Genomic DNA, 10,626 nt, shown 5'->3' on the forward strand with positions numbered 1-10,626 from the left:
AAAAAAAAATTTATATACATATATCATCCTGTTTAAGCTTTGATATCCAGATGAAGAATTAAAAACAAAAATAACAACAACAACAACAACAATAATAATAATAATAATAATAATAATAACAAGACAAAAGCATTGCGTAATATATCATTAGTGTTGTTACAGCCAGCGTTAATGGGTAAAATTTATATTTGACTATGTAATGAATGACAGGCATGTTCGTCGCGTTTGACAACGCAAATTAGTTCAGTAAACCTCTATCTATATATATATATATATATATAGCTTTTCTTTCGTCATATATATATATAGCTTTTCTTTCGTCATAGCATGGTTATGCGTGTAAACGCTTAATTTACTTTGCAATAAATTATAAATAATTGTAATAATGTAAAAGGATCACAATGAAATTAAATTATAAATCAAAAAAACCAAAGTATATATCAACAATTTACTTACGCGCGAATATATATAATATTTGCAAGATTTGGAATTAAATGAAATTAAAATTATTTTACGCATATGTATATGAAATTTATTTCAAATTCAAGTACAATATTTGACATTGTTTGCCTGAATCACTTGATAAACAACGTTACACAATATATAAAACAAAATAATAAATCGAGCAAATAAAATCTTTAGGATTTATTAATATGTAAGCGTATTTTATTTAAATGATGCATCTCATCATAAGATCACCGATAAGACAAAGGCAACAATTTTATTTATTTATTTATTTATTTTTTTTTTTTTTTTTTTTTTTGCACATCAAAAAGGGTATAAAAGATAGAAAGTAAAAAGGTGTTCGGACTATGATTTTATATGAAATCGATGTCGAAATCGATCGCCTGGTTAAGATGATGTGTTGAGAAATAGTCTCAAGTTAACGCGAACTAAACGCTTCGAATTTTTAATTTACATTTGATAAGTCTAACCTTAAGTTATTTCTTAACCTTAAGAATGTTATACGTACAAAAGAATCTTACCTATGAAAAGTGCGATATATCAATATTGAAATTAGTGGAGAGTGTAAACAATTTCGACGATAACCGCATACAATTTCTTTCGTATATAATTTTTTGGTCGTTTTAAAAAAATTTCGAAAGAAATCAGAAGAGAAGATGAAGCTTCGCGGAAGTATAATTTGTTTTGCTTTGCTATCAGAACACTTCTGCGATGAGCAGTCATTCCTCTCGCTTACCTAAAGCCGAAAATATTATTTGTGATTAACTTAAAAAGTCTAACGTAAACAAGATAACGTTTATTTTGTAGTTTAAGTCGCATTCGTTATACCCATCTAAAATTCTATATTTCGTATAATTTTACCGAATTCAAAAGGAACGCAAACATCCTCTTCAACACTAAATAATCCTTTCAAATTTACCGATATTCCGATCATTCAGCGAACCGCTTACCGTATCGTAAAAATGCAGATGTAAGCAAGAAGTTGACACGGCTTTCGCAGCTACAAAGCGAGAGTATTGCTAATGATTCGGTTTAATGGATCACTGGGCATCGTTAGAATATCTTATCTATGGGGCTACTATGTATACATAAATACATAAATACAAGGGCATAGTTCGACCAAGACGATTCGGGAGCAGCATAAAATTAGCATAAAATTACGTAGACCAAGGAGAAAAAAAAAGTTATTGAAATTTATAAAACTTATCACAAGTAGAGATTGAAATATTCGTTATCGGTTCATATATAGATTTCAAATACTTATATGAATCTATATAGTTAATTCAAAATTGATTATAAACGGAATAAATTATCAGATATGATGTTCTAAAAAAAAGTATTTGATAATTTATTCAAAAAGTTTAAAATACTTTTCCTTCGAATTGTAATAATTTCAATATCACAGATAACGAATTACATAATTGTCCAAGAGATAAATAAAATCTGCTGCGTATTACTATCAATCAGAATGTAAGGTTCATTTGAAGTTTTATTTTTTTTTCATTCAAAGATAATAAATTTTTAGAATTTCCACAAACATGACGACAGAGATTTAATATGATATTGTATCGTGGATTCACAATGATAATTAAAGTCGTGTCTTAAGTCAATAATAATAACTTTGCCTTCTCTGCGTGTTATATTTACGCATATGTCAGTTTGTTGAAAGCATACAAAATTTATGTTATATCTAAAAAGGCAAATAATAAACACTTCTTTTACGCGCACACCATATACGCAGCTTAAGAACAGATACCAAGAACGCGTTGACAATGCAGACGTAATTTGCTTATCAACACAGCGCGACCATCCAGGAAACGGTATCAGCAAATTAAATAATAAATCATAATATATATATATATATTTATACTATTCGAAGGAGAAATAAAACAATACTAATGTTTGCTGCCGCTATCATTGCAGGCTGCTTGATTGTACACACAAACGTCAAGTTCATGAACTTGATCATGAATTTCTTATAGTTACCGTTCTGCTTGAAGTTTACATACATAATTCTGCTGATATTGCAGATGCGTTAAGACTGTAGCACCTCTTGTTCAATTTCTGCCTATTCATTGGTTTTTTTTTTTTTCTTTTTTTTTTTGCGTAAGCAGTTTGTTACCTTTTAAAAAAGCCCTACCTACACCATCTATTCTAGGCATCCTTTTTATAGTTAATATATATAATATGCACTATCATATCATTATTATTTTATTAGATTTTACTTTGAAATATGTCTTTTGACTTACGTTACGTCCGTGTATGAATTCTTTAAAAAAATCGTATAAGCACTGATATCGTGTAAAATAGATGTAAAAGCATATCGAGCTGAATATGAAGAAAATTCGATACTAAAAGGAGGAGAGCGAGGAGAGCTATACACTATATTAGTATATATAGTTATAGTAAAAAAAGTAGGATACGGCCGTTGATAACATATCTTATACAGTTTTCTTTAATGCAGTTATTCATATGAGGACTTTTCAAAATAAACTGTAATCGAAAAAGCGGTCTGCTCCGGATCATTTGCAATAGCGATCGTCGTTGGATCACAACTCATCCGTGTACCACGTTTCATCAAAATATCTTAAAAAATTGCGAACTGTAGATTGAATACAAAAAAGTAAAGACGGAGGCAAGGACAGACAAACAAACACGCAGATCAATTTCGATCGATTTAGAAAGTGATTCTAAATTGGTACATACAACGAATCAATGATTGAATCTATCTGAACCTCTTCTGGGCGTTGCATACGTCTGCGTTAACCCAATATCGCCTTGCACCACAAGTATTGCAGGGTACGATAAGAACAAAACGGGAAAAGATGCATGATTCGTTGTTTTTTTTTTTTTTTTTTTGAGATAATTGTTGATGACATTTGCATTTAGAAATGATTTGATGCAAATGACCCTCGTTTTTAGCAAAATTTCAACATTGTTTTTATTCAATTATAGAATTTCAATTTTTTATCGAGTTTTCCGTATAAATGTGCTTTCATTCCACTAATAACAGAAATAGTCTTAGAAGATAGGGTCTCTGTGAGTTTGTTGGACTTAACATAAATCCAAAAAAGAAAAAAAAAGATTAGGAATGCTATAGTAAGGCACGGCCGACCATTAGATACCCTACAATACTTTACCTAATTATTAATACACCAATAACTATACATTGTTTTTATACATTATTTAAAGGGCACGATTTTCATGACAGCCCTCATATCAATGTATACTTAAACGTTAACGTGATCTAAATTTGACAATCGTTATTTACTTGTCGAAGACTTTATTATTTACCAGTTGCTTACGTAGCGACAAATTGCAAATTAGACTTTGTCGTCATACAAGGACTTGCTTTCATGAGAGTCCTTATACATTTTATGACATATGAAGCCTTATTTTTTGTTGCAATCCTTAAATAAGTTTGGATCTAAAAAGATAAAAATAAATATTTATGGCAAATTGAAAATGTGCACGAATTTTGTTTAGAAAATATTGAATACAAGAACACAGACATGATGGATGGACAAGCGGGCAGACAAGTTTAGATTTGATAAAATAGGTTAGAGTCTATCTCATGTCTATCTGTGCACAAGTTATGTCATATGATGTTGGTGGCAAATCCTCCTTGGTTAAATTTTTCCCCTAATAGATTACTTGTGTTACGAGATGTATGACACGTTGCGTCATTTTGTTGAAATCACATATCATCCAATTCGGAATCATCCAATTCGTGCTACACAAAATCAGTTATCAGTAGGTTCTATAGCGTTATTATCCATTGCGGGAAACTGCAATGCGATTTTTATTTTCGAATAGAATATTTTTAGCCCTTACATACAACCATTTCGCCTCGCATTTGCTACGGATTTGTAAAGCAAAGCAATTTATCTACCATAACTTTCACGGGCATATATAAAAATGTACGCTACTGTGATCAAAAAATAAAGTGAATGATTTTGTGAAATGGAAAATCTTTATTGATTCTTGCAAATCTATCGATCTCATTGCTGGCTTCATCTGCTTCACAATACCCGAATAATATTCCTTTTTAGCAAGTAGGCCTAGCGAAAGAAATTCTTAGTACAGAACATCGCCGTAATCGAAGGAAAATGTCAATGACATGACCTTCATTTTTCAACGAATTTACCGGAGTTACCGCGGTCTTGACCTATCTTTTTATCTTTTGCAGTATATGCACTTGATTATTCCGTTGTTGTCGAATCGTATGCACAGATTCCGGTCTCATACTTTGTATGTAATGATGCTTTTGATGACTTCTCAGGTAATCAGAACTCACTGTTTCACAAGCATCGTATTCAGTTATGTAATTTGTGTACGAATAACATTCTGCTGCAGTTGAATATGTTCGCATGAAACTTTAAATAGATGTCGAAGAAGGTACTACAAGAAGGAAAAAAGTTATATCTACATATTTTCACGATATCTTAGTACCGTAGTAGCGAAGTTTAAATAAAAATCTTTTCTTTTTTTTTTTTTTTTTTTTTTTTGTTACATATATACACTTAACAATCTATCCAGAAAGATAATGAGTAAATGTTACAGCAATGGCGATGAAAATAACGGAGATGATTGTCGTCCAACGGGAACAATATAACAATGCAGATATGATGTTTAAATAAATAAAAATATAAACTTGGAAAATACATTTACCCTTTGCACTCCTATAAGATAGAAAGGACATTCGATTCTTTGAAATTGTTAATTATGTTGGAGTTAATGGTAAGCAAAAAAAAAAAAAAAAAAAGAAAAGAATTGAGTTTAGGGAACAAATATAAATTAATTTCCAAAAAAAAGATCCACTATACGATCCCTTTGCAGTCTTCCTTTTTCATTGAACTTATCGCGAAGAGATATTTGAAAAATGTTTACGCGATTACTCAGCCTGACAAGATATTTTACGGATGAAGATTCTTCGATTGATACTCTTAAAGTATATCAATATTAGGGTTTAGAGTAGGTTGTTGTTACCCACAATTGTACCATTGTGCCATAAGTTCAAACAAATTACAGGATAGATAGACTCTTGTATAAAATGCACTTACTTTCAATATTAAATTGAGATTTTGGACGGAGCTTTCTACATTTTAGATCAAGCTTTTATATGAGATTTTCAATGCTAATCCTTATGTCATATTTTTTGAGACATTTCGATGAAACTTGATACAACGACGAAGTTTTGACCTAAGGACGAACGCTTATGAAAATGTTTCGAATCGAACAACTTTTTCGACTACTTCCAATCTAACGCCTTATTTTGAAAAATACGAATAACTGTATTAAGCAAATTAATATAAGTTATTTAATAGAGAGATCCGCCTGAGTAGCGGAAGGCGAGGAATCTCGACTAGCAAGTCAATGGTCGTGGGTTCGAATCTCAAGCGCGGTAGAGTTTTCAATAAAAGCCGATAGCCTTAGATGCTAGTGCTTTTAAGAGTTTTGTCTTAGAATTTATTTCTCTGGCGAAATTAATAATAATAATAATATTTAATAGAGAAACCATGTCCCACGTCTCCAGCGCCTTTATTTGTCCATATGCTGGATTTATTATTTTCAACTGAAATTTTTGTTTTTTTTGTTTTGTTTTTTGCAAACAGAAAAACTAAAAACTGTTTTAAAACATAAAAAAAAAAAAAAAAAAAAAAAAAAAACTGATAATCATGTCGCTTATGGTTTCTGTTTACCAAAATCGAAATTCTATTTATGACGTCGTATTGTAAGTAAAGTTCTTTGAATTCTGATCTCACGAAATGAACACCAAATATTAAATAAATAAAAATACTAATATATATATATATGTATATATATATATACATACAACATAAGAACTCTTAAAACTGCCGAATATGTTAAAACGACAAAAATGGGTTGGGAAGGGGAAACAAAAAGACTGAGGAAAATGGGGAGAACTCTTAATTAAAATGTAAAGACAACGTGAAGACTTAAAGAATTATTTAAAAGGAGACAACAAACAACTAAGGAAATTGAAAACCGCACTGAATGAAAGAAGAAGACTTAAATGAACACGAGACACATTTCAATGTCGTAATAATTCAAAGTTTTCATTATATGTATGTGTATTTTTATTACACAAATATGCCACAGCGAACGAACCCCTTTTATTATTAGATGATCTTGTTGTCTTGCATGCCCGCAACGATTATTTTTTCTTGCTACAATTCATAAAGGAGTGTGTCTGCCAGTTATATGATATATGAATGATTTATTTTTAGAGAGATTTTATGAGATATTACGTGATGAGTGTGAGAATAATGCAAAAACAAGAGGAAAGGACTAAGAGCGTACTGAGAAAATTCAAGCGTGTACTACTTGACAACAACAAAAAACTTGTACAAAAGACTTGGTCTGCTTTAACATTTTTTCACAATATTGCCAACGCCTTTGTTGTAATTAAAAAGAAATTATTAAAGTGTTTCTATACCCATTACCGAAGGTTGCGGGGTATAGTCATTTTGTCGAAACGTTTGCGAAACTTCAGAGATCCCACAGTGAGTCTATATATATTCTGGATCAGCATTGAATTCTAAATCGATTTAAGCATATCCTCATCTCCGTCTGTCCCCTATAAATGTTATACTGGCCGCTATCGATTCAAATTTGACCGGAACATTTGAAGTTCTTGCACGCAGATTGCTATTGAAAATGAGCAAAGTCGGTCGACGGATAGACTTTCTAGTATCATGTAAACTGAAAACGCCTTGACTTCGGGCGGCAGTACAGGTTCGTTTGTAAAAATGAAGATGATTTGAAACTGATTTAAATTTCTCAAACAAGACGCCTACAACGCCCACATGTCTATGCAGGAAAAACAATAAAGACTTTTGCTTTCTTTATTTCTTGCTCGTTGCTCATAAACTGCAACAGATACACTTTCCTAATGGATAAGTTTCCACAAAATTATTCCACGAATATAGAATAATAGTGATGGGTATAAGAAATTCGGTCTCAACCGAATATAATTTTCTTAAATTATCTTGTACTTGTTTTTGTGTCACTCTTTTGATTGTATCTTTAGTATTTTTTGTTATTTTTAATTCAAAAGTCAAGGTTTGTTATGTCAGAATTTGTCAAAATATAGTAAAGATTTGTGCGAAATTATATTTAATACGCGGCGGAATCTTTATTGATTATTTAAGGATATTGTTTCATGCGCAGCGCTATGTGAGAGTGAAGCAATTTCTATGAATGAAGATAAAAGCAAACTATCGGCTGCATAGGTACATTTAAAAACGAATATATCGTGTGATCAAATATATATATATATATGCGTGTGTGTTTTCTACTTAAAGCTTCTTTAAAGCCTAATAAATGATCCTTTGAATTTACGTTGCGGAGTCGATGTGAATTTTATGTGCCTTGAAATGCAAAATGTGTGTTGAAGAATGCTCCCTATTATCCCATAAGAAGGGTAAGTAAGGATCACGACGGCCAAGTCAGTGTTCGCGGATTCAAATCTCAATTTCGATAGATTTCAATTGGGTCGCTAAAGGCGCAATAACACTTAACGATTGGGCATATAGCACTCACTATCTCCGTGTTACACGAGCAAGATGAATTTCTTGAGTGATTGGCCATATTAAAATACAAGAAAGTCTAAATTCTTGAGAACGGTACTCACTGTAATTGTTTGTCTCTAGTTTTCCTGTAAACTATTTGTTCATAGCGTCGACATAGTCAGCAATACGTCCACATTTTTGACAGTTTACCTTCTTAACATAGTAAGAGATTACTATTTGCACGAATACTGCAGTCACATTAGAGGTAATAATAGGTTGGAGGGAAAGCTCTGTCGTTTTTTTTAATAGGCAGGTAATTTTTCTTGTAAATAAAAAAAACATCTGGCTAGTGAGTCATTCGGATTTTTTTTTTTTTTTTTTGCTTTTAATATAAAAGGAGTCCTTTCTTTACCGTTCATCATTTAGTTGTGATATTTATAGTGAAAAACATGTCCGTAGCTAAAGTGCATTTATTACACTGCATTTTGTATGAATTCCCAAACAGGAAGCAAAGCATCAATTGCATGTAAAAATTTATGTACGATATTTGGAAAAGTTATTGTAAATGTTCGTAACTTGTTAAAGATAGTTTAGCAAACTTCGTTCCGGGAATTTGAGCCACCAAGAAAGTAATCGATAACGATGTTGTGCGATCCATGTTGGAAAAATAATCCACATTTAAGAGTTAGGCATTGATCTTACAACTGTTGGAGATCACATCAAATCTCTTGCGTTTGTGTTAAAAGTAAAGTACATGAATAAAATACGATAGAACTTTCCCTTTAACCTATTAGTTAATAAAATATTTGCTTGCATGTTCATGACATATTTCGTTTGTATATAATAGACATAGTAAAGCTTTCTGTTAACATTCGATGTGACTGCTCTTAATTTTAATCAATTTAAGATCAATTTTAAATCGAATTATTGAATAAATCTCGTAATTATTTATGTCAAATTTCGAATCAGTAAATACTTTTTAGTTTTTTCTTTTTTTGGGAGCTTTTTTGCGGGTCCAAATTGTTTAATGCTAGGGAATTTAAATTTTTTGAAATATTCTTTTTTTTTCGAATTCGCACTGTTTGGAAAATGCTTTAAAAATGAATCACGAAGAAAATAAACACAACGATACTTTCATATTCTGTTTTCGCAAACCATTGGTTATTGGAATTTTCCTTTTTTTATTTTTTTTTCTAATGTTATTGGAAATTTAATTGAAACATAATTTGGGAGTGTTCAAAATTCGAACATTTAAATTACATTTTGTAGTTAAGTTAGCTTCGCAAAAGCAACTGGAATTTTATCGTCATAATAATGTCACAAAATCATAATTTTTTTATAGCTTCGCTAATGTAATGTTTTCCTTAAAAGGTGTGTAAAGCTATGTTCCACTTGAACCGCATAATTCATTTTTAACTACGCGAGTCCAAAGGCAACACTATACATAAATTAACTCATAAAGAGAATATCATCGCATACGTTGAATATGAAGGGACTTGTGTTCGTACAGTTAAAGCCATAAAATATTAAACAAAAAAAAAGAAATTAATATCTCAACTTTTGAAACGTTAACATGCACGCATATATATATATATATATATATATATAGGACACACCCTAAACACTCATTTTATCATACCTTTTAGACTAAATCAAGCAAAATTCACACACACCTTTTCTTAACGATATTTTAACAAATTTTTTTGTCGCTTAAAATTTCTTAAGTAAAGTGTATTAATTAGAACAGTTATTCTAAATAAAAAAAAATACTTTCTCACATTCTTAATTAATTAATTCTGACAAAGAATAATTTTTACGTCTTTTACCTTTCATATATTAATTATATGGAATTTCAAACCAAGTGTTTGTATCAGTATGTGTGGGTGCGTGTGCATGTGTGTGTTTGTTTACCTTCATTTTTTTTTTCCCTATACGAGCCGGACGTATAAATCTTCCAAAGATATGACTGACGCGTATCAGTAGCGTGCACGATTCGCCACGCACTTTATCGACCACTCTCCTTCACGGCTTCACTGATAGGTGTTGGTTCTCAGAGGCTGATGGCAAAAAGAGCTAGCGATGGGACGCTAATGATATACTTTACTGGCTTCCTATTTCTCTTATCGCACACCACGAATTTCGGGCAACTAAAGATCGCGTGCTCCATGGCTTCTTCCGTGTCTACACAGCTCGGGCATAGTGGCGAACAATCATGCCCGCACCGGTATAGATAAATTGGTGAGATAATTGTTTACCTCACCTTGCCATCTGCCGACTCATTTCGCTACGCCAGCGATGAGCGATTGCGTCCATTTACCTTTCGTTGCAATATCCCATCGCGCTTGCCACCTTTTGATTGCCCCTCTTGAGGGCAGTCATTTGCGTCCAAACTCTCCATACTTTTCGTAGATGCATCGAATCACAAGATCGCCTCTGCCTAGTAGCCGACAACTTTTTCCACGGCTTACTGGACATGTTGTTCAAGGCTTAGCTGGTTGTCAATGATCCCACCAAGTTACTTAAGTGTGGTAGACCAACTTCCGTACATATTTGTGAAATTTTTTCGACTGCTTATGAGCACGACCTCGATTCTATGCTCAGCCAGGAGCCACCCCACCGCTCTTAA

At 31.9% G+C, this 10,626-nt stretch overlaps 1 pseudogene; it reads right to left on the reverse strand.

The window, feature by feature from the left end:
• The window catches only part of LOC119632425, a 20,802-nt pseudogene extending 10,404 nt beyond the window's left edge, over nucleotides 1-10,398 (reverse strand).
• Between the last annotated feature and the right edge of the window lie 228 nt (nucleotides 10,399-10,626).

The sequence above is a fragment of the Glossina fuscipes genome, unplaced genomic scaffold, assembly GCF_014805625.2.
Source record: "Glossina fuscipes isolate IAEA_lab_2018 unplaced genomic scaffold, Yale_Gfus_2 1, whole genome shotgun sequence".
NCBI lineage: Eukaryota > Metazoa > Arthropoda > Insecta > Diptera > Glossinidae > Glossina > Glossina fuscipes.